The following is a 22,574-nucleotide window of genomic DNA, read 5'->3' on the forward strand; positions in this document are numbered from 1 at the left end:
CCATTTCAAAGGCCAGGAGTTTTAAAATGCTGGCATTCAGGGCCAGGGATCGCGGGTGGGTAGGGGGGTACTTCCTCTTTCTCTCCAGTGTTTGGGAGATTGACAGCTGAACGCTTCCTTGGGAGATTGTGGAGATGCTTGGTGACGGTGACGGATGTGGTGGCATTGCTGCCAAATCCTCTGTTTGCGGGATGGCAGGTGCCACTGTCACTCCAGAGGGGGAGGAAGAGGCCGAGACTGCAGCAGAAGAGGGACCAGGAGGAGCCTGAGATCTTTTGTGGTTTTTGAGGTGTTTACTCCACTGCAGCTTGTTATTTGCCTTTAGATGCCTGGTTATGCAGGTTGTGCTCAGGTTTAGAACGTTTATGTCTCGCTTCAGGCTCTGATTGCACAGTGTGCAAACCACTCGCGTCTTGTCGTCAGCACATTGTCTGAAGAACTGCCACGCCAGGGAACTCCTTGAAGCTGGCCTTGGTGTGCTCGGTCCCTGGGTGCGGTGGGCAGTAGCAGGTTTACTGGCTAGGGGACGGTCACTCTGCTTTTGCACACTGCTCCTTCTTTTGCTGTGCGGCTGGTGCTATGACCACCACCTCTTTCTCTGAACTGCACATGTCATTCGCATGACCTTGATTCCATGTGGGGTCTAGGACCTCATCATCCTCAACATCATCTTCCACCCACTCTTCACCCCTGCCCTCCTTGCCGTTCTGCACACTGCAGAAAGTCACAGCAGTTGGCACATGTGTTTTGTCATCATCAGAGATGTGCTGCGGTGGTCCTCCCATGTCCACATCCTGAAACATAAGTGGTTCGGCATCAGTGCACTCAATCTCTTCCACTTCTGGAGCAGGGCTATGTGGACGGCCCTCGGAAGTCATCAAAAAGCATAAGAGACTGCTGCATGACTTGGGTCTCAGACTGCTTGGCTGATTTGCAAAGGGGTGAGGTGAAAGACAGATGCCCATGGGCTGCAGGTGCCAATTCTGCGCTTTCAGCAGGGGACCAGGTGGGAGACAATGTGAAGAAACTAGAGGCACTGTCAGTAGTGTTGAGCGAGCATGCTCGGCCAAACACCAGTTCGGCTCGAGCATTGCGATGCTCGGCACATCACGGTGTTCGGCCAAATATTGCGCGTGCTTGAGTGCGATGCTCGAGTCTCCCCCCCCCCCCCCCATAAATGTGCAGGTAAGTACTGTCACTCACTGTAATGCCGTAGTCATGTTGGTTACTGGCATTACAGTGATTGGCTTGCCGGAACGCGTCATCGGGTGCTATAAAGCACCCGATGACACGTGGTTCGGCTCAGTCTTAGTCAGGGAGAGCTGTGCTGTAGAAGGGACAGATAGTGTAGGGAATAGGGATGAGCGAACTCGAACTGTATAGTTCGGGTTCGTACCTAATTTTGGGGTGTCCGTGACACGGATCCGAACCCGGACATTTTCGTAAAAGTCCGGGTTCGGTGTTCGTCGCTTTCTTGGCGCTTTTGTGACGCTTTCTTGGCGCTTTTTGAAAGGCTGCAAAGCAGCCAATCAACAAGCGTCATACTACTTGCCCCAAGAGGCCATCACAGCCATGCCTACTATTGGCATGGCTGTGATTGGCCAGAGCACCATGTGACCCAGCCTCTATTTAAGCTGGAGTCACATAGCGCCGCCCGTCACTCTGCTCTGATTAGCGTAGGGAGAGGTTGCGGCTGCGACAGTAGGGCGAGATTAGGCAGATTAACTCCTCCAAAGGACTTGATTATTGATCGATCTGCAGCTGTGGGTCATTGAGCTGCTGATACTCAATTGCTCACTGTTTTTAGGCTGCCCAGACCGTTTGTCAGTCACTTTTTTCTGGGGTGATCGGTGGCCATTTTGTGTCTTGTGGTGCGCCAGCACAAGCTGCGACCAAGTGCATTTAACCCTCAATGGTGTGGTTGTTTTTTGGCTAAAGCCTACATCAGGGTGAAGCTGTCACACCAAGTGCATTTAACCAGCAATAGTCTGTTTATTTTTTGGCCATATACTACATCAGGGGCAAGCTGCGCCTGTCACCAAGTGCATTTAACCCTCAATGGTGTGGTTGTTTTTTGGCTAAAGCCTACATCAGGGTGAAGCTGTCACACCAAGTGCATTTAACCAGCAATAGTCTGTTTATTTTTTGGCCATATACTACATCAGGGGCAAGCTGCGCCCGTCACCAAGTGCATTTAACCCTCAGTAGTGTGGTTGGTCAAGCTGTCACACCAAGTGCATTTAACCAGCAATAGTCTGTTCATTTTTTGGCCATATACTATATCAGGGGCAAGCTGCGCCTGTCACAAAGTGCATTTAACCCTCAGTAGTGTGGTTGGTCAAGCTGTCACACCAAGTGCATTTAACCAGCAATAGTGTGGTTATTTTTTGGCCATATCCCAGTCTAATTCTGTCAGTAAATCTATACCTGTCACCCAGCGCCTAAATACTAGGCCTCAAATTTATATCCCGCTAAATCTGTCGTTACTGCTGTACTGTTCTGGCTGGGCAAGTTATTTAGTGTCCGTCAAAGCACATTTTTTGTTCTGGGTTGAAATACAATTCCCAATTTAGCAATTTCCTAATTTAGTGGTTTCTGCTGTATCAGAGCTATTTGAAATCTATCCCTAAAAGGGTATATAATATTCAAGGTGCACATAGGGTCATTCAGAATAACTTCACACACACGCTACTGTGCATTTCCAAGTCTAATTCTGTCAGTAAATCTATACCTGTCACCCAGCGCCTAAATACTAGGCCTCAAATTTATATCCCGCTAAATCTGTCGTTACTGCTGTACTGTTGTGGCTGGGCAAGTTATTTAGTGTCCGTCAAAGCACATTTTTTGTTCTGGGTTGAAATACAATTCCCAATTTAGCAATTTCCTAATTTAGTGGTTTCTGCTGTATCAGAGCTATTTGAAATCTATCCCTAAAAGGGTATATAATATTCAAGGTGCACATAGGGTCATTCAGAATAACTTCACACACACGCTACTGTGCATTTCCAAGTCTAATTCTGTCAGTAAATCTATACCTGTCACCCAGCGCCTAAATACTAGGCCTCAAATTTATATTCAGCTGAATTTGAATACAATACATTGGGCCAAATAATATTTTTGTTGTTGTGGTGAACGATAACAATGAGGAAAACATCTAGTAAGGGACGCGGACGTGGACATGGTCGTGGTGGTGTTAGTGGACCCTCTGGTGCTGGGAGAGGACGTGGCCGTTCTGCCACATCCACACGTCCTAGTGTACCAACTACCTCAGGTCCCAGTAGCCGCCAGAATTTACAGCGATATATGGTGGGGCCCAATGCCGTTCTAAGGATGGTAAGGCCTGAGCAGGTACAGACATTAGTCAATTGGGTGGCCGACAGTGGATCCAGCACGTTCACATTATCTCCCACCCAGTCTTCTGCAGAAAGCGCACAGATGGCGCCTGAAAACCAACCCCATCAGTCTGTCACATCACCCCCATGCATACCAGGGAAACTGTCTCAGCCTCAAGTTATGCAGCAGTCTCTTATGCTGTTTGAAGACTCCGCTGGCAGGGTTTCCCAAGGGCATCCACCTAGCCCTTCCCCAGCGGTGAAAGACATAGAATGCACTGACGCACAACCACTTATGTTTCCTGATGATGAGGACATGGGAATACCACCTCAGCATGTCTCTGATGATGACGAAACACAGGTGCCAACTGCTGCGTCTTTCTGCAGTGTGCAGACTGAACAGGAGGTCAGGGATCAAGACTGGGTGGAAGACGATGCAGGGGACGATGAGATCCTAGACCCCACATGGAATGAAGGTCGTGCCACTGACTTTCACAGTTCGGAGGAAGAGGCAGTGGTGAGACCGAGCCAACAGCGTAGCAAAAGAGGGAGCAGTGGGCAAAAGCAGAACACCCGCCGCCAAGAGACTCTGCCTGCTACTGACCGCCGCCATCTTGGACCGAGCACCCCAAAGGCAGCTTCAAGGAGTTCCCTGGCATGGCACTTCTTCAAACAATGTGCTGACGACAAGACCCGAGTGGTTTGCACGCTGTGCCATCAGAGCCTGAAGCGAGGCATTAACGTTCTGAACCTTAGCACAACCTGCATGCAAAGCATGAACTGCAGTGGAGTAAACACCTTAAAACCAAGGAAGTCACTCAGGCTCCCCCTGCTACCTCTTCTGCTGCTGCCGCCTCGGCCTCTTCTGCTGCTGCCGCCTCGGCCTCTTCTGCTGCTGCCGCCTCGGCCTCTTCCTCCGCCTCTGGAGGAACGTTGGCACCTGCCGCCCAGCAAACAGGGGATGTACCACCAACACCACCACCACCTCCGTCACCAAGCATCTCAACCATGTCACACGGCAGCGTTCAGCTCTCCATCTCACAAACATTTGAGAGAAAGCGTAAATTCCCACCTAGCCACCCTCGATCCCTGGCCCTGAATGCCAGCATTTCTAAACTACTGGCCTATGAAATGCTGTCATTTAGGCTGGTGGACACAGACAGCTTCAAACAGCTCATGTCGCTTGCTGTCCCACAGTATGTTGTTCCCAGCCGGCACTACTTCTCCAAGAGAGCCGTGCCTTCCCTGCACAACCAAGTATCCGATAAAATCAAGTGTGCACTGCGCAACGCCATCTGTGGCAAGGTCCACCTAACCACAGATACGTGGACCAGTAAGCACGGCCAGGGACGCTATATCTCCCTAACTGGACACTGGGTAAATGTAGTGGCAGCTGGGCCCCAGGCGGAGAGCTGTTTGGCGCACGTCCTTCCGCCGCCAAGGATCGCAGGGCAACATTCTTTGCCTCCTGTTGCCACCTCCTCCTTCTCGGCTTCCTCCTCCTCTTCTTCCACCTGCTCATCCAGTCAGCCACACACCTTCACCACCAACTTCAGCACAGCCCGGGGTAAACGTCAGCAGGCCATTCTGAAACTCATATGTTTGGGGGACAGGCCCCACACCGCACAGGAGTTGTGGCGGGGTATAGAACAACAGACCGACGAGTGGTTGCTGCCGGTGAGCCTCAAGCCCGGCCTGGTGTTGTGTGACAATGGGCGAAATCTCGTTGCAGCTCTGGGACTAGCCGGTTTGACGCACATCCCTTGCTTGGCGCATGTGCTGAATTTGGTGGTGCAGAAGTTCATTCACAACTACCCCGACATGTCAGAGCTGCTGCATAAAGTGCGGGCCGTCTGTTCGCGCTTCCGGCGCTCACATCCTGCCGCTGCTCGCCTGTCTGCACTACAGCTTTCGGCCTTCCCGCTCACCGCCTCATATGCGACGTGCCCACCAGGTGGAACTCCACCTTGCACATGCTGGACAGACTGTGCGAGCAGCAGCAGACCATAGTGGAGTTTCAGCTGCAGCACGCACGGGTCAGTCGCACTACGGAACAGCACCACTTCACCACCAATGACTGGGCCTCCATGCGAGACCTGTGTGCCCTGTTGCGCTGTTTCGAGTACTCCACCAACATGGCCAGTGGCGATGACGCTGTTATCAGCGTTACAATACCACTTCTATGTCTCCTTGAGAAAACACTTAGGGCGATGATGCAAGAGGAGGTGGCCCAGGAGGAGGAGGAAGAGGGGTCATTTTTAGCACTTTCAGGCCAGTCTCTTCGAAGTGACTCAGAGGGAGGTTTTTTGCAACAGCAGAGGCCAGGTACAAATGTGGCCGGCCAGGTACAAATGTGGCCAGCCAGGGCCCACTACTGGAGGACGAGGAGGACGAGGATGAGGAGGAGGTGGAGGAGGATGAGGATGAAGCATGGTCACAGCGGGGTGGCACCCAACACAGCTCGGGCCCATCACTGGTGCGTGGCTGGGGGGAAAGGCAGGACGATGACGATACACCTCCCACAGAGGACAGCTTGTCCTTACCCCTGGGCAGCCTGGCACACATGAGCGACTACATGCTGCAGTGCCTGCGCAACGACAGCAGAGTTGCCCACATTTTAACGTGTGCGGACTACTGGGTTGCCACCCTGCTGGATCCACGCTACAAAGACAATGTGCCCACCTTACTTCCTGCACTGGAGCGTGATGGGAAGATGCGCGAGTACAAGCGCACGTTGGTAGACGCGCTACTTAGAGCATTCCCAAATGTCACAGGGGAACAAGTGGAAGCCCAAGGCCAAGGCAGAGGAGGAGCAAGAGGTCGCCAAGGCAGCTGTGTCACGGCCAGCTCCTCTGAGGGCAGGGTTAGCATGGCAGGGATGTGGAAAAGTTTTGTCAACACGCCACAGCTAACTGCACCACCACCTGATACGCAACGTGTTAGCAGGAGGCAACATTTCACTAACATGGTGGAACAGTACGTGTGCACACCCCTCCACGTACTGACTGATGGTTCGGCCCCATTCAACTTCTGGGTCTCTAAATTGTCCACGTGGCCAGAGCTAGCCTTTTATGCCTTGGAGGTGCTGGCCTGCCCGGCGGCCAGCGTTTTGTCTGAACGTGTATTCAGCACGGCAGGGGGCGTCATTACAGACAAACGCAGCCGCCTGTCTACAGCCAATGTGGACAAGCTGACGTTCATAAAAATGAACCAGGCATGGATCCCACAGGACCAGTCCGTCCCTTGTCCAGATTAGACATTAACTACCTCCCCTTAACCATATATTATTGTACTCCAGGGCACTTCCTCATTCAATCCTATTTTTATTTTCATTTTACCATTATATTGCGAGGCTACCCAAAGTTGAATGAACCTCTCCTCTGTCTGGGTGCCGGGGCCTAAATATATGCCAATGGACTGTTCCAATGTTGGGTGACGTGAAGCCTGATTCTCTGCTATGACATGCAGACTAATTCTCTGCTAACATGAAGCCAGATCCTCTGTTACGGGACCTCTCTCCTCTGCCTGGGTGCTGGGCCTAAATATCTAACAATGGACTGTTGCAGTGGTGGCTGACGTGAAGCCTGATTCTCTGCTATGATATGAAGACTGATTCTCTGCTGACATGAAGCCAGATTGTCTGTTACGGGACCTCTCTCCCCTGCCTGGGTGCTGGGCCTAAATTTATGAAAATGGACTGTTGCAGTGGTGGGTGACGTGAAGCCTGATTCTCTGCTATGATATGAAGACTGATTCTCTGCTGACATGAAGCCAGATTGTCTGTTACGGGACCTCTCTCCTCTGCCTGGGTGCTGGGCCTAAATATCTGACAATGGACTGTTGCATTGGTGGCTGACGTGAAGCCTGATTCTCTGCTATGATATGAAGACTGATTCTCTGCTGACATGAAGCCAGATTGTCTGTTACGGGACCTCTCTCCTCTGCCTGGGTGCTGGGCCTAAATTTATGAAAATGGACTGTTGCAGTGGTGGGTGACGTGAAGCCTGATTCTCTGCTATGATATGAAGACTGATTCTCTGCTGACATGAAGCCAGATTGTCTGTTACGGGACCTCTCTCCTCTGCCTGGGTGCTGGGCCTAAATTTATGAAAATGGACTGTTGCAGTGGTGGGTGACGTGAAGCCCGATTCTCTGCTATGACATGAAGACTGATTCTCTGCTGACATGAAGCCAGATTGTCTGTTACGGGACCTCTCTCCTCTGCCTGGGTGCTGGGCCTAAATTTATGAAAATGGACTGTTGCAGTGGTGGGTGACATGAAGCCTGATTCTCTGCTATGACATGAAGACTGATTCTCTGCTGACATGAAGACTGATTCTCTGTTACGGGACCTCTCTCCTCTGCCTGGGTGCCGGGGCCTAAATATCTGAGAATGGACTGTTGCAGTGGTGGGTGACGTGAAGCCAGATTCTCTGCTATGGGACCTCTCTCCAATTGATTTTGGTTAATTTTTATTTATTAAATTTTTATTTTAATTCATTTCCCTATCCACATTTGTTTGCAGGGGATTTACCTACATGTTGCTGCCTTTTGCAGCCCTCTAGCCCTTTCCTGGGCTGTTTTACAGCCTTTTTAGTGCCGAAAAGTTCGGGTCCCCATTGACTTCAATGGGGTTCGGGCTCGGGTTCGGGACGAAGTTCGGATCGGGTTCGGATCCCGAACCCAAACATTTTCGGGAAGTTCGGCCGAACTTCTCGAACCCGAACATCCAGGTGTCCGCTCAACTCTAGTAGGGAATTGAATTTTATTTTTTTGTTATGCAGGGTTGGTGTTAGAGACCCAAAAGTATTTTTAACCCCTTAAGGACCTTGCCATTTTTCACCTTAAGGACCAAGCCATTTTTTGCAAATCTGAAGTGTCACTTTATGTGGTGAAAACTTTAAAAGTTTTTACTTATCCAAGCCAATCTGAGATTGTTTTCTCGTCACGTATTGCTGAGAGACAGGTTCTGGACGGGCTCGCCCTTATCAGGACGAGTGCCCTGTGGTCAGGCTGCTACATGTCTCCTAGTATCAGGGTGAAGCGGTTAGCTAGCCACAGGGCATCAATAGGGACCCTACGTAGCGTATTATAACTGCCATCTTCCTGCTGGTTGGACATCACCTTCAGATGGGTATGATACGGCTCAAGTAATCGAAGAAGGATCTGATGACCGTTCCTTGGTACTGGTAGGACGTGCTGGTTATCAGTGCCGCCGTGCACTTATTTTCTGTCTTTTGCGATACTAATTGTTGTATTCGGGGGTTTACACACCCTTGATCCCAATTGTCGATCTTGTTTTGCACTTTATCTGTGGACACAACTTATTTTATTTGCATTATTAATAAATGTTTTGTTTTAGGATTGCCTTTTTGAATAGTATGATTTGATCCCTGGTAATCTGAAGCGCAGGCACCTATCAGTTCTAGCTCTCACTGTTGAATAATACATATTCTCGTCACGTATTGTACTTCATGACAGTGGTAAATCTGAGTCAAAATATTTTAATTTTTATTGATAAAAAAATTTACAAAAATTTTAGAAAAATTTGCAATTTTCAAAATTTCTATTTCTCTGCTTTTAAAACAGAAAGTGATACCTCCTAAAATAGTTATTACTTTACATGTCCCATATATCTACTTTATGTTTGGATCATTTTGTAAATGACATTTTCTTTTTTTTGGGACGTTAGAAGGCTTACAAGTTTAAAAGCAAATCTTGAAATGTTTCACAAAATTTCCAAAACCCACTTTTTGAGGACCAGTTTCAGGCCTGAAGTCACTTTGTGGGGCTAACATAATAGAAACCACCCATAAATGGCCCCATTTTAGAAACTACACCCCTGAAGGTATTCAAAACTGATTTTACAAACTTTGTTAAGCCTTTAGGTGTTATACAAGAATTAAAGTAAAATGGAGATGACATTTTTTGGCAGATTTTCCATTTTTTCCAGTAACCAAGCGAGGGTTAACAGCAAAACAAAACTCAATATTTATTACCCTGATTCTGTAGTTTACAGAAACACCCCATATCTGTTCGTAAACTGCTGTACGAGCACACGGCAGGGCACAGAAGGAAAGTAACGCCATCTGGTTTTTGGAAGGCAGATTTCACTGGGATAATTTTAAGTTGCCATGTCACAATTGAAGCCCCCCTGATGTACCCCTAGAGAAGAAACTCCAAAAAAGTGACCCCATTTTGTAAACTACGGGATAAGGTGGCAGTTTTGTTGGTACTATTTTAGGGTATATATGATTTTTAGTTGCTCTATATTACACTTTTTGTGAGGCAAGGTAACAAAAAATAGCTGTTTTCGTGCAGTTTAAATTTTTTGTTATTTACAGTGTTCAATTGACAGGTTAGGTCATGTGGTATTTTTATAGAGCAGGTTGTTACGGACGCGACAAAATCAAATATGACAACTATTTTTGTTTTGTTTGTTTTACATAATAAAGCATTTTTGCAAAAAAAAAATTTTTGTGTCTCCATATTCTGAAACCAAATTTTTTTTTTTTCTTTTTTGGGCGACTGTCTTTTGTAGGGGCTAATTTTTTTTCGGTATGAGATGACGGTTTGATTGGTACTATTTTAGGGTGCATATGACTTTTTGATCGCTTTGTATTACACTTTTTGTGATGTAAGGTGACAAAAAATGGCTTTTTTGACACCGTTTTTTATTTTTATTTTTTTACATTGTTCAACTGAGGGTTAGGGTTAGGTCATGTGGTATTTTTATAGAGCAGTTTGTTACAGACGCAGCACACCTAATATGTCAACTTTTTTTGTTTATTTGAGTTTTACACAATAACATAATAAAAAAAAAAAAAATAATACATGTTTTAGTGTCTCCATATTCTGAGAGTCATAGTTTTTTATTTTTTGGGCGATTGTCTTAGGTAGGGTCTCATTTTTTGCGGGATGAGATGATGATTTGATTGGTATGATTTTGGTGTGTGTATGACTTTTTGATAGCTTGGTATTACATTTTTTGTGATGAAAGGTGACAAAAAATAGCTTTTTTTAGCACAGTTTTTATTTTAAAAAATTTACGGTGTTGACCAGACGGGGTGGCTCATGTGATATTTTTATAGAGCAGGTTGTTATGCACGCTGCACGCGGTGATACCTAATATGTCTGTTTTTTATTTTATTAATTTTTTCTATTTTTTATATGTCTCTTTTTATGGGAAAGGGACTTTTATAGATATATATATATTTTTAGAGCAACCAGCGCTAAAAAGTTTGCAATTGGTTGGCCGCTGCAGACAGCGTCATTATCTGAGCTACATCTCCTTTATAACGTTTGCGCATCCTAAAAATATCTGTGACATCCAGTGTACTTTTTCCGTAGACACTGCGGACAGTGACATTACCTGCGCTACATCTCCTGTATAACGTTTCTGCATCCCAAATATCTGTGACATTGACTATTATTTATTTGCGCATACACTTAAAAAAACTGCGCTACTGTATGTGTGACATACTTGCAAGCCTATATACCATTTAATATGATTATGGCGAACAGTAAGGGACAGGGAAGTGGCCGTGCTGCTGATAAAGCACACCGAGGCCGTGCCCCTGGACGCGGTGAAACTGTGCTTGCTGGCAGAGCACAAGAAACACACTCATCCATGATACCTAGCTTCATGTCCCACTTGTCCCAGTTTGCAGGGCTCTCGAAGTCAAACCAGTGCGACCAGGTGGTCGGTTGGATTGCAGCAGATAATGCTTCCAGTCGGTTACGCACCACCCTGTCTTTCACAAAGTCCAGTCTCAGTAGCCAAGAGTCTAGTCAACCTCACCCTTATCCTCCTTCCTCCCACCATGGAGAGTCTTTGCAAACAAGTGATCCCACACTCGGATATTCCGAGGAGCTCTTTTCATCGCCATTCCTTAATTTGGGCCTCTCGCCAAGCCCGCTTTAAAAAGGGACATGAGGAGATATTGTGCCCTGATTCCCAAACACTTGAGCATCCACAGTCAAAAGAAGATGGAGGTGGGGAATGGCAATTAGTGTTTCACGAGGTGGATGATGATGATGATGAGACACAGTTGCCAATAAGTCAACGGCAATTAGTGTCTCAAAAGGTTGATGATGAGGATGAGACACAGTTTTTAATAAGTGAGGTTGTTGTTGGGTCAACAAGTCAGGAGGATGAGCAGAGTGAGGAAGTGAAAGAGGAGGTGGTGGACGATGCCATCACTGACCCAACCTGGGTAGGTGGCAAGCCGAGCGAGGACAGCAGTACAGAAGGGGAGGGATCCACAGCAACAGGCTGGAAGAGGCAGTGGGGTGGCAAAATGGAGAAGGCGGGCCACTCCAAATAGGCCTGCAACTCTTCCCCGGACCACCCCCTTGCAGAAATCTCCCTTGCCAAGTGGTAGGTGCTCTGCAGTCTGGCGCTTTTTTTTATGAAAGTGCAGAAGGATAAAAAAATTGTCATTTTCAGCCTGTGCCGTGCCAAAATGAGCAGGGGCATGAACACTAGCAACCTCACAACTACCAGCATGATCCGCCACATGGCATCAAAGCCGCCTAATAGGTGGGCCGAACACCTGGGTCCACAATCAGTGTCTGCGGGTCCCACCACTGCCTCCTCTTCCCCTGTGTTACATTCTGGCCAATCCCCTGTCCAAGACGCAGGCCCGGATGCCTCCCACCTTGCACCTGGACTTTCGCAAGCACATATCCACTTCTGTGTCCCAGCGCAGCGTACAGATGTCCATACCCCAGGCTGTTGAACAAAAGTGCAAATACCCAGCCACCCACCCACAGGCCATAGCACTAAATGCGCACCTTTCCACATTGCTGGCCCTGGAAATGTTGTCATTTAGGCTTGTGGAAACTGAGGCTTTCCGCAGCCTGATGGCGGCGGCCGTCCCTTGTTACTCAGTCCCCAGCCGCCACTATTTTGCCCAGTGTGCCGTCCATTCCTTACACCAGCATGTGTCCTGTAACATCACCCGTGCACTGACCAACATAGTTATTGGGAGCATCCACTTAACAACTGACACATGGACAAGTGCTTGTGGCCAGGGATGCTACATTTCCCTGACGGCACACTGGGTGAGGCCGGGAGCGAGTCGTACCCTGGGATGGCACAAGTGCTACCAAAGCCAGGGATTGCGGGCCCTACTTCCATCAGGATTTCCGCCACCACTTACATTAGTGGCTGCAACCCCCCTTCTTCTCCTCCACCTACCCCTCCACTTCCACCTCTGAATTGTCATCTTGCTGCACCAGTCAGCCATCAGTCAGTAGCTGGAAGCAGTGTAGCACTGCAGTGGGAAAGCGGCAACAGGCCGTGCTGAAACTTATTTGCTTAGGTGACAAACAGCACACCGCCGCAAAGCTGTGGCAGGGTATAAGGGACCAGACTGAGCTGTGGCTCCCGCCACTCAACCTAGAACCAGGCATGGTTGTGTCTGATAATGGCTGTAACTTGGTGGCGGCTTTGGAGCTATTATCAGCATAACCATCCCACTACTGTGTCTAGTGAAACGCTCGCTACTCACAATGAAGGCGGACGCTTTGCATGTGGAAAAGGTGGAAATAAGGGAAAACATTACACAGGGTGATAGGCAGACCAGCCTGAGTTCGTCTTAGCGCAAATTGGATGATGAGAAGGAGGAAGAGGAGCAGGAGACTGTTGCCTTCGCTACAGAGGGTAGTATCCATAGCAGGTTTATTCCATCTGTTCATCGTGGATGGGCAGAAGAGGAGGAAGAGGATGAGGAGATTGAGAGTCATCCTCCTGATGAGGACAGCGAGGTCTGGCACACATGGCTGACTTTATGTTATGATGCTTTTTCCGTGACCCTCTTGTTGTATGCATTTTGGCCAACACCGATTAATGGTTGTTCACCCTTCTCCACCTCCGCTTCAAAGAGAACTTCTCATCTCTCATTCCTGTGGTGGAGAGGACGAGCAAAATGGTGCAATACCAGAAGGTCCTTGTGGAAAAATTGCTCCTTAAAATTGCCAGCTGACAGCACTGGCGGCAGAGTACGTAGTTCCTTCGGCAACCGAGGAGGGGAGACGAGGGGGACACACAGCAGTTCCAACAGAGGCAGGGAAACACTCTCCAAGGCCTGGGACAGTTTCATGACACACCGCCAGCCCCCTTACCCTGATGCGCGGCCTACTGTCAAAAGGAGGGAACGTTTTGGAAGATCGTGAAGGAGTACGTAGCAGACCGTGTTTGCGTCCTCAATGATCCCTCTGTACCTTACAACTATTGGGTGTCTAAGCTGGACAAGTGGCACGAACTGGTGCTCTACGCTTTGGAGGTGCTGGCCTGCCCTGCCGCCAGCGTATTGTCAGAGCGGGTATTTAGTGCTGCTGGTGGCATAATAACTGATAAGTCCATCTGCCTGTCAACTGAAAATGCTGACAGGTTGACTCTTATCAAAATGAACAAGGCCTAGATTGCCCCTGACTTCTCTACTCCACCAGAGGCTTATATGGTGTATTGAATACACGGTGTTCCCATGCACCCCTTCCTCCACAAAAAAAGGTATATGGTTCAAGCTTCCTTTTCTTGTCGTCCTCCTCCTCCTCCATCATATCAAAATGCTTATTAGACTGCCCTTGCTTCTAATGTTTTAGAGGGTCAGCTCAGTAGCAGGCCTTCAACCATAATTTCTTCGATGGTAAGCTCAGCAGCAGGCACTCGCCCCTAATGTTTTAGAGAGTCAGCTCGGCAGCAGACCCTCACCCCTAATGTTTTAGATTGTCAGCTCAGCAGCAGGCCCTCGTCCATAATTTTTCCATGGTCAGATCAGCAGCAGGTCCTCGCCCCTAATGTTTTAGATGATTTTTCCTCTAAAATCGATTTTATCTTCGGTTTTGTATATATTATTGTCAGTCTGTAAAATTGGCGTACTACATCATTCCCAGCAGCGGCCTGGGAGTCCAAGATACATCCAGACATCCTCCCCATGCTGTTCCCGAACCATTTCAGTGGTGTTTCCATCAATTTCTGACCTTTTCATGTGAACCAGAAACCCTCTCCTCTTCAGAGCAGGGGGTGCCTGGTTTAAAGCTCAGGTTCTCCCATTGACTTCCATTGTGCTCGGGTGCTCAGTACAGCACTCAAGCATCCCGAGGTGTTCTAATCGAGCACCCGAACACGCAAGCACTTTGGTGCTTGATCAACACTAACTGTCAGCCACCCAATGTACTACTGCCTCTACTTGTTCTGGCCTCACCATTCATACACCGGTATTCGGACCTACAAAATAAGGCTGAACATTCTGTCGGCTAAGTGCACCTGAGGAAGGTGTTTCATTTGGGCGAGTAGCTGGCACAGATTGACCACGTCCTCTCCATGCAACAGGAGCTCCACCAGCAGCACCACAACAAGGGCCACATCCCTTATTTGATGCTCCCCTCATTCTTTCAGGTCACCCACTGAACTAACAGACAGATGAACTATATCAATTCCCCTGTCATGTATGCAGTGCAGGTATACTTCACGCAATAAATGGTCTAAGGGATCGTTTACTTTTAGGGGGTCGCCATCACAGATTACTTCACCAGACAAGGGTAGAATGTCCAACTCGTGTTGTATTCTGGACGTTTCAGCAAAACAGGTTCAACTTATCACATGTGACATCCACACAAAATAACAAACCCTTGCCCGGCTAGGCTCTAACTAAACACATAAGCATATCCCTGACTCACCTAGAGAGCCCTGTTCACACATGGAACACAAATGCGGCTTTCCTCAGCCATTCAGTCCAGCAACCTCCAGGCTGTGACACTTCAATACCTTTTGGGGGATTGTGGCCTCGTGGTCCTTGTTTCACAGGCGTCACCGCGTCCCCCAAAGTTCAGGCTATCACTTACCAGGACTCTGCTTCACCAAACACTCCAGAGTGAGCCACACCTAAGATCCAGTAGCAGGATTAAATAAGATCCCTGGACATGAGCATGCCCTAAGTCCCGGACTGGAGCATGGGGAACAGGCACCCACCCAAAACATTGCCTGTTCCCAGTAAAAGCACGCCCTGAAATAGGTGAACCAGCTAGACTATCTATATGGTGTCCCCCAACTACTTTAGTGGACACCTGAACTAGGGCTTTTACTCCACCAAGGCCGGGCCCCTTGGTGACACGCTCCCAGTACACACAACACCCCTTTTATCCTGCTTTCCCGTGACTTTACTGCACACCTCAATGTTCACATTGCCACAATGGGTATATGACGTGCACCTAACTAACAGACGGATTAACTGTATCAATTTATCTGTCACGTATGCAGTGCAGGTGTACTTCACGCAAAGAAATGGGTATATGACATGCACCTAACTAACAGACGGATTAACTATTATATTTGTGTGTCAGGGGTACAGAGTACAATATTGCATTGCACCCACACACAAAAAAAATCGCTGTAGGTCACCCACAGAATTAACAGCCAGATTTATGATTAGCTTTTTGTGTCAGGGGTGCAAAGATGGTGTATTGCACCCACAAAAAATCGCCCCTCACTTCAGCTGCCTGCTTTCTTCCCCTTCACTATTGAGAGCTGATGGGCGGTGCTACACGTGATCCAGCTTATATAGAGGCTGGGTCACATGATGCACCAGTCAATCACAGCTTTGCCATTAGTAGGCATGGCTATGATGGCTTCTAAGGGCACACAGCTTAAAAGCTTGATGATTTGGCTGCCCTGCAGCCTTTCAACAAGCTTTATTAAATGCCCGAACACCGAACTCGAACCTGAACTTTTCTGGCAAAGTTCGGGTCCGGGTACCAGGAACCGTAAAGTTCGGTACAGACCTGAACTTTACAGTTTGGGTTCGCTCAACACTAGTCCCTGGCCTAGGAAGATGCCACAATGTCATAGGGTCCCATTGCAACACTTAGTATGAGCCTCCTTGCCCAACCCAGTTTCCCAGTACATATGCAGCCATTATTCCCAGACAACGCAAAGCGCAACACCCCAGAATTCTGACAATGTTATTTTTTGTAAGCAGAAGAAATTTTAATAAAAAATAGTCGCCTTCCACCTTTTACCATGGTGATGGATCATGTGATGACTGGAGTGATGTCACCACAGGTCCTTTTCCTGCACACAGCACAGATGACAGACAGAAGAGATGCTGGGCTGCGCGATCGAGTGGATTAAGGTGAGTTAAAATTTTATTTTATTTTTTTAACCCCTCCAGCGCTATTGTACTATGCAGTCTATATTCAGAATGCTATTATTTTCCCTTATAACCATGTTATAAGGGAAAATAATAATGATCGGGTCTCCATCCTGATCGTCTCCTAGCAACCGTGAGTGAAAATCGCACCGCATCCGCACTTGCTTGTGGATGCTTGCGATTTTCACGCAGCCCCATTAACTTCTATGGGGCCTGCGTTGCGTGGAAAGCGCACAATATAGAGCATGCTGCGATTTTCACACAACGCACAAGTGATGCGTGAAAATCACGGCTCATGTGCACAGCCCCATAGAAATGAATGGGTCCGGATTCAGTGCGGGTGCAATGCGTTCAACTGACGCATCGCATCCGCGCGGAATACTCGCCCGTGTGAAAGAGGCCTTAAGCTATAACTTATGCCAGTTTCTGCCGCAAGTTATAGTAAATCTGGTGGGCAGCGATAGCCTCTGCCAAGCTCCACCCTTTTTCTTGCCACTTTAGAAAACTCTCGAGAACATCAAAAAGTCGCAAATTATGACACAAATATTGCGTGCACCATAATTTGTGACTTTTTAGTGCCACAATAGTGACAAAAACACTTTTTGGTAGATGTTCCTCCATATTTCTCAATGCATTTACACTAGACAAGTGGCATAATTATAATGATAAATCTCCTGATCCCTTTCCATTCAAAAGCTGGCTGCTGCCTGCAGCCACCACTAGGGGGAGCTTAGTGTGTTGGAATTCATACAGTTACTGGAATGAAAGTGGAAATAATCTCTTTGCACTGAGCTCCCCCTAGTGGTGGCATGAAGATGCAGTGTTTTCTTGTTGACAAAAGAAGTTCAGGCCAGGCTTCCCTACCCCTAGGCCCTGTTGCATGGTCAGCCTTCATTAAAGGTATGCCACTGGCTGAAGCCTCTTCAAGCAGCTGATCAGCAGGGGGTGCTGGTAGTCGGACCCCCACTGATGGAATATTGATGACCTATCCTGAGGAAAGCACCTTTTTTACCAAGACATTTTTTTGCTTAGTATATCTCAAAAAGGACTGGGTCAATTACTTTCAGTAAAGTAATGACTGGTGTGAAGAGGGGGCTGAACCACACCATGTTGTATGTCACAAAGTGCCTCAGTGATGCCACTGGAAATGTTGGGTTGTGACGTCAGTGAGTGAGCGCCGCCCGCACTGCCTGCTGTTTCCGGAGCTAAGACAGAGTAAGGCAGCCATGTCCAAACTGCGGCCCTCCAGCTGTTGCAAAACTACAACTCCCAGCATGCTCTAATAGCTGTAAGCTATCCAGGCATGCTGGGAGTTGTAGTTTTGAAACAGCTGGAGGGCCGCAGTTTGGACATGCCTGGAGTAAGGTATCCAAGTAAAGAGATCAGCGATGATTAAAGTTAAAGCTACTGATTACAGTTTATAAATGTACTCCTGTGAGCGGCGTGGCCCTGTATATTCTAACCCTCAGGCAAGTGTCCCCGTCACCATGGGAATGCCTGGGGGTTAGAATATACCATCGGATCTTCTGAGTATGGTATAAGACGGATGGGACAAGGGGCAAACAAGGCATTTTGCTGCCCCATTGGCAAGTGCCGCCCTAGGCAAATGCCTTGTTTGCCTCGTGATAGATACGCCACTGGGTACAGGTACAGAGCAGTATAATATATGCAGTACACGTAGAGAGCAGTACTTACATGCAAAACAGGTACAGAGCAGAACATTACACGTAGTGCAGGTGGAGAGCAGTACAGTACATGTAGTACAGGTACAGAGCAGTATAATATATGCAGTACAGGTGGAGAGCAGTACAGTACATGTAGTACAGGTACAGAGCAGTATAATATATGCAGTACAGGTGGAGAGCAGTACATTACATACAATACAGGTACAGAGCAGTATAATATATGCAGTACAGGTGGAGAGCAGTACATTACATACAATACAGGTACAGAGCAGTACATTACATACAGTACAGGTACAGAGCAGTATAGTACATGTAGTACAGTGAGACAGAAGCACAGTATATACAGGCAGTACAGGGAGGGACAGTACTATACTTATAGTGCACATACAGGGCAGCAGAGTACATGTCATCAGGTAAAGAATACAATGCAAGTACAGTAAATGAACATAATAGCTCACCTGCACTGAATCTCAAAGAAAGCACAGACTGTGCAAGGTACAAAGCACAATAAACACAATGAAAAAGAAAAAAGAAATCCAGCTTCCAAAAAAGTGACAGCCTTTATTCAATGTGCTAAATAAAATCCAATTCAGACACCATGTCTACGCGTTTCAGATCATACAACCATGATCCTTACTCATGACTAAGGATCATGGTTGTATGATCCGAAACGCGTAGACATGGTGTCTGAATTTGATTTTATTTAGCACATTGAATAAAGGCTGTCACTTTTTTGGAAGCTGGATTCCTTTTTTCTTTTTCATAATACAAGTACAGTAGTACAAGTAGAGAGTATTACATTACATATAGTACAGGTAGAGAGCAGTATAGTACATGTAGCACAGGTAGAGATCAGTATCATTCATGAAGTACAGACAGAGCAGTACAATACATGAAGTACATGGAGAGAACAATACAATACAGGTACAGGAAGAGAGCAATATAATACATGTTATACAGGTAGGGAGCAGTATAATATGCATAGTAAAGGTAGAGAGTAGCACAGTACATGTAATACAGGTAGAGAGCAGTACAATGCATGTAACACAAGTAGAGAGCAATACAGTACAGGTAGAGAGCAGTACAGTACATGAAATACAGGTAGAGAGCAGCACAGTACATGTAGTACAGGTAGAGAGCAGTACAGTACATGAAATACAGGTAGAGAGCAGTACAGTACATGAAATACAGCTAGTTTGCAGTATACGGTAGTACAGTACATAAAGTACAGGCAGAGAGCAATACAGTGCATGAAGTATAGGTAGAGAGCAGTACAGTACATGAAATACAGGTAGAGAGCGGCACAGTGCATGAAATACAGGTAGAGAGCAGTACAGTACAAGTACAGGTAGAGAGCAGCACAGTACATGTAGTACAGGTAGAGAGCAGTACAGTACATGAAATACAGCTAGTTTGCAGTATACGGTAGTACAGTACATAAAGTACAGGCAGAGAGCAATACAGTGCATGAAGTATAGGTAGAGAGCAGTACAGTACATGAAATACAGGTAGAGAGCAGTACAGTGCATGAAATACAGGTAGAGAGCGGCACAGTGCATGAAATACAGGGAGAGAGCAGTACAGTACATGAAATACAGGTAGAGAGCAGTACAGTACATGAAATACAGGTAGAGAGCGGCACAGTGCATGAAATACAGGTAGGGAGCGGCACAGTGCATGAAATACAGGTAGAGAGCGGTACAGTGCATGAAATATAGGTAGAGAGCAGTACAGTACATGAAATACAGGTAGAGAGCGGCACAGTGCATGAAATACAGGTAGAGAGCAGTACAGTACATGAAATACAGGTAGAGAGCGGCACAGTGCATGAAATACAGGTAGAGAGCAGTACAGTACATGAAATACAGGTAGAGAGCGGCACAGTGCATGAAATACAGGTAGAGAGCGGTACAGTGCATGAAATACAGGTAGAGAGCAGTACAGTACATGAAATACAGGTAGAGAGCGGCACAGTGCATGAAATACAGGTAGAGAGCGGCACAGTGCATGAAATACAGGTAGAGAGCGGCACAGTGCATGAAATACAGGTAGAGAGCAGTACAATTCAGTTACAGTTAAACAAGGAATAGTACAGAAAGGTTATATTTGCTTAAGAGGGAGCAAAATAACACAAGTAGAGAGCAATACAGTACATGAAGTACAGGTAGAGAGCAGTACAGTACATGAAGTACAGGTAGAGAGCAGTACAGTACATGAAATACAGGTAGAGAGCAGTACAGTACATGAAGTACAGGTAGAGAGCAATACAGCACATGAAGTACAGGTAGAGAGCAGTACAGTACATGAAATACAGGTAGAGAGCAGCACAGCACATGAAATACAGGTAGAGAGCAGTACAGTACATGAAATACAGGTAGATAGCAGTACAGTACATGAAATACAGGTAGAGAGCAGTACAGTACATGAAATACAGGTAGATAGCAGTACAGTACATGAAGTACAGGTAGAGAGCAGTACAGTACATGAAGTACAGGTAGAGAGCAGTACAGTACATGAAATACAGGTAGAGAGCAGTACAGTACATGAAATACAGGTAGAGAGCAGTACAGTACATGAAATACAGGTAGAGAGCGGCACAGTGCATGAAATACAGGGAGAGAGCAGTACAGTACATGAAATACAGGTAGAGAGCAGCACAGTGCATGAAATACAGGTAGAGAGCAGTACAGTGCATGAAATACAGGTAGAGAGCAGTACAGTACATGAAATACAGGTAGAGAGCAGCACAGTGCATGAAATACAGGTAGAGAGCGGCACAGTGCATGAAATACAGGTAGAGAGCGGCACAGTGCATGAAATACAGGTAGAGAGCGGCACAGTGCATGAAATACAGGTAGAGAGCGGTACAGTGCATGAAATACAGGTAGAGAGCGGCACAGTGCATGAAATACAGGTAGAGAGCAGTACAGTACATGAAATACAGGTAGAGAGCAGTACAGTACATGAAATACAGGTAGAGAGCGGTACAGTACATGAAATACAGGTAGAGAGCGGCACAGTGCATGAAATACAGGTAGAGAGCGGCACAGTGCATGAAATACAGGTAGAGAGCGGCACAGTGCATGAAATACAGGTAGAGAGCAGTACAATTCAGTTACAGTTAAACAAGGAATAGTACAGAAAGGTTATATTTGCTTAAGAGGGAGCAAAATAACACAAGTAGAGAGCAATACAGTACATGAAGTACAGGTAGAGAGCAGTACAGTACATGAAGTACAGGTAGAGAGCAGTACAGTACATGAAATACAGGTAGAGAGCAGTACAGTACATGAAGTACAGGTAGAGAGCAATACAGCACATGAAGTACAGGTAGAGAGCAGTACAGTACATGAAATACAGGTAGAGAGCGGCACAGTGCATGAAATACAGGTAGAGAGCGGCACAGTGCATGAAATACAGGTAGAGAGCAGTACAGTGCATGAAATACAGGTAGAGAGCGGCACAGTGCATGAAATACAGGTAGAGAGCAGTACAGTACATGAAATACAGGTAGAGAGCAGTACAGTACATGAAATACAGGTAGAGAGCAGTACAGTACATGAAATACAGGTAGAGAGCAGTACATGAAATACAGGTAGAGAGCAGTACATGAAATACAGGTAGAGAGCAGTACAGTACATGAAATACAGGTAGAGAGCAGTACAGTACATGAAATACAGGTAGAGAGCAGTACAGTACATGAAATACAGGTAGAGAGCGGCACAGTGCATGAAATACAGGTAGAGAGCAGTACATGAAATACAGGTAGAGAGCAGCACAGTACATGAAGTACAGGTAGAGAGCAGCACAGTACATGAAATACAGGTAGAGAGCAGTACAGTACATTAAATACAGGTAGAGAGCAGTACAGTACATGAAATACAGGTAGAGAGCAGCACAATTCAGTTACAGTTAAAAAAGGAATAGTACAGAAAGGTTATATTTGCTTAAGAGGGAGCAAAAACGAAAGCTAATAGAAAATAGTGAGACTTCGGGTAATAACTTCATAAATTAATTCGGAAATGTTTTTTTTTACAGTACAAATTAATTTATGAACTTATTACCTGAAGTCTCGCGCGTCTTCGCGAAACAATAACTTCGGCTCATCGGAGCCAATACACTCTAATATTGTATGGAGCTCCTGCTCCGTACAGTATTGGAACAAAGTTTTATGCGAATCGACTTCCGAAGTCGATTCGCTCATCCCTATTGCTAATGATTGGCCTATGTAGAAGGCCCGACAATCAGCCGACAAATTAGCAAACACTCATTTGTCAGTTGATTGGATATTGTATGTTGGTATGGAAGTTATCTTATGTCTGTAGCACATTGCTCTGTATAAACAGAGGTTGTGCTGCCAACAATGTAGACAAATGGCTGCACAAGCAATCGTCTGGGCAGTT

The sequence above is a fragment of the Bufo gargarizans genome, chromosome 3, assembly GCF_014858855.1.
Source record: "Bufo gargarizans isolate SCDJY-AF-19 chromosome 3, ASM1485885v1, whole genome shotgun sequence".
Lineage (NCBI taxonomy): Eukaryota > Metazoa > Chordata > Amphibia > Anura > Bufonidae > Bufo > Bufo gargarizans.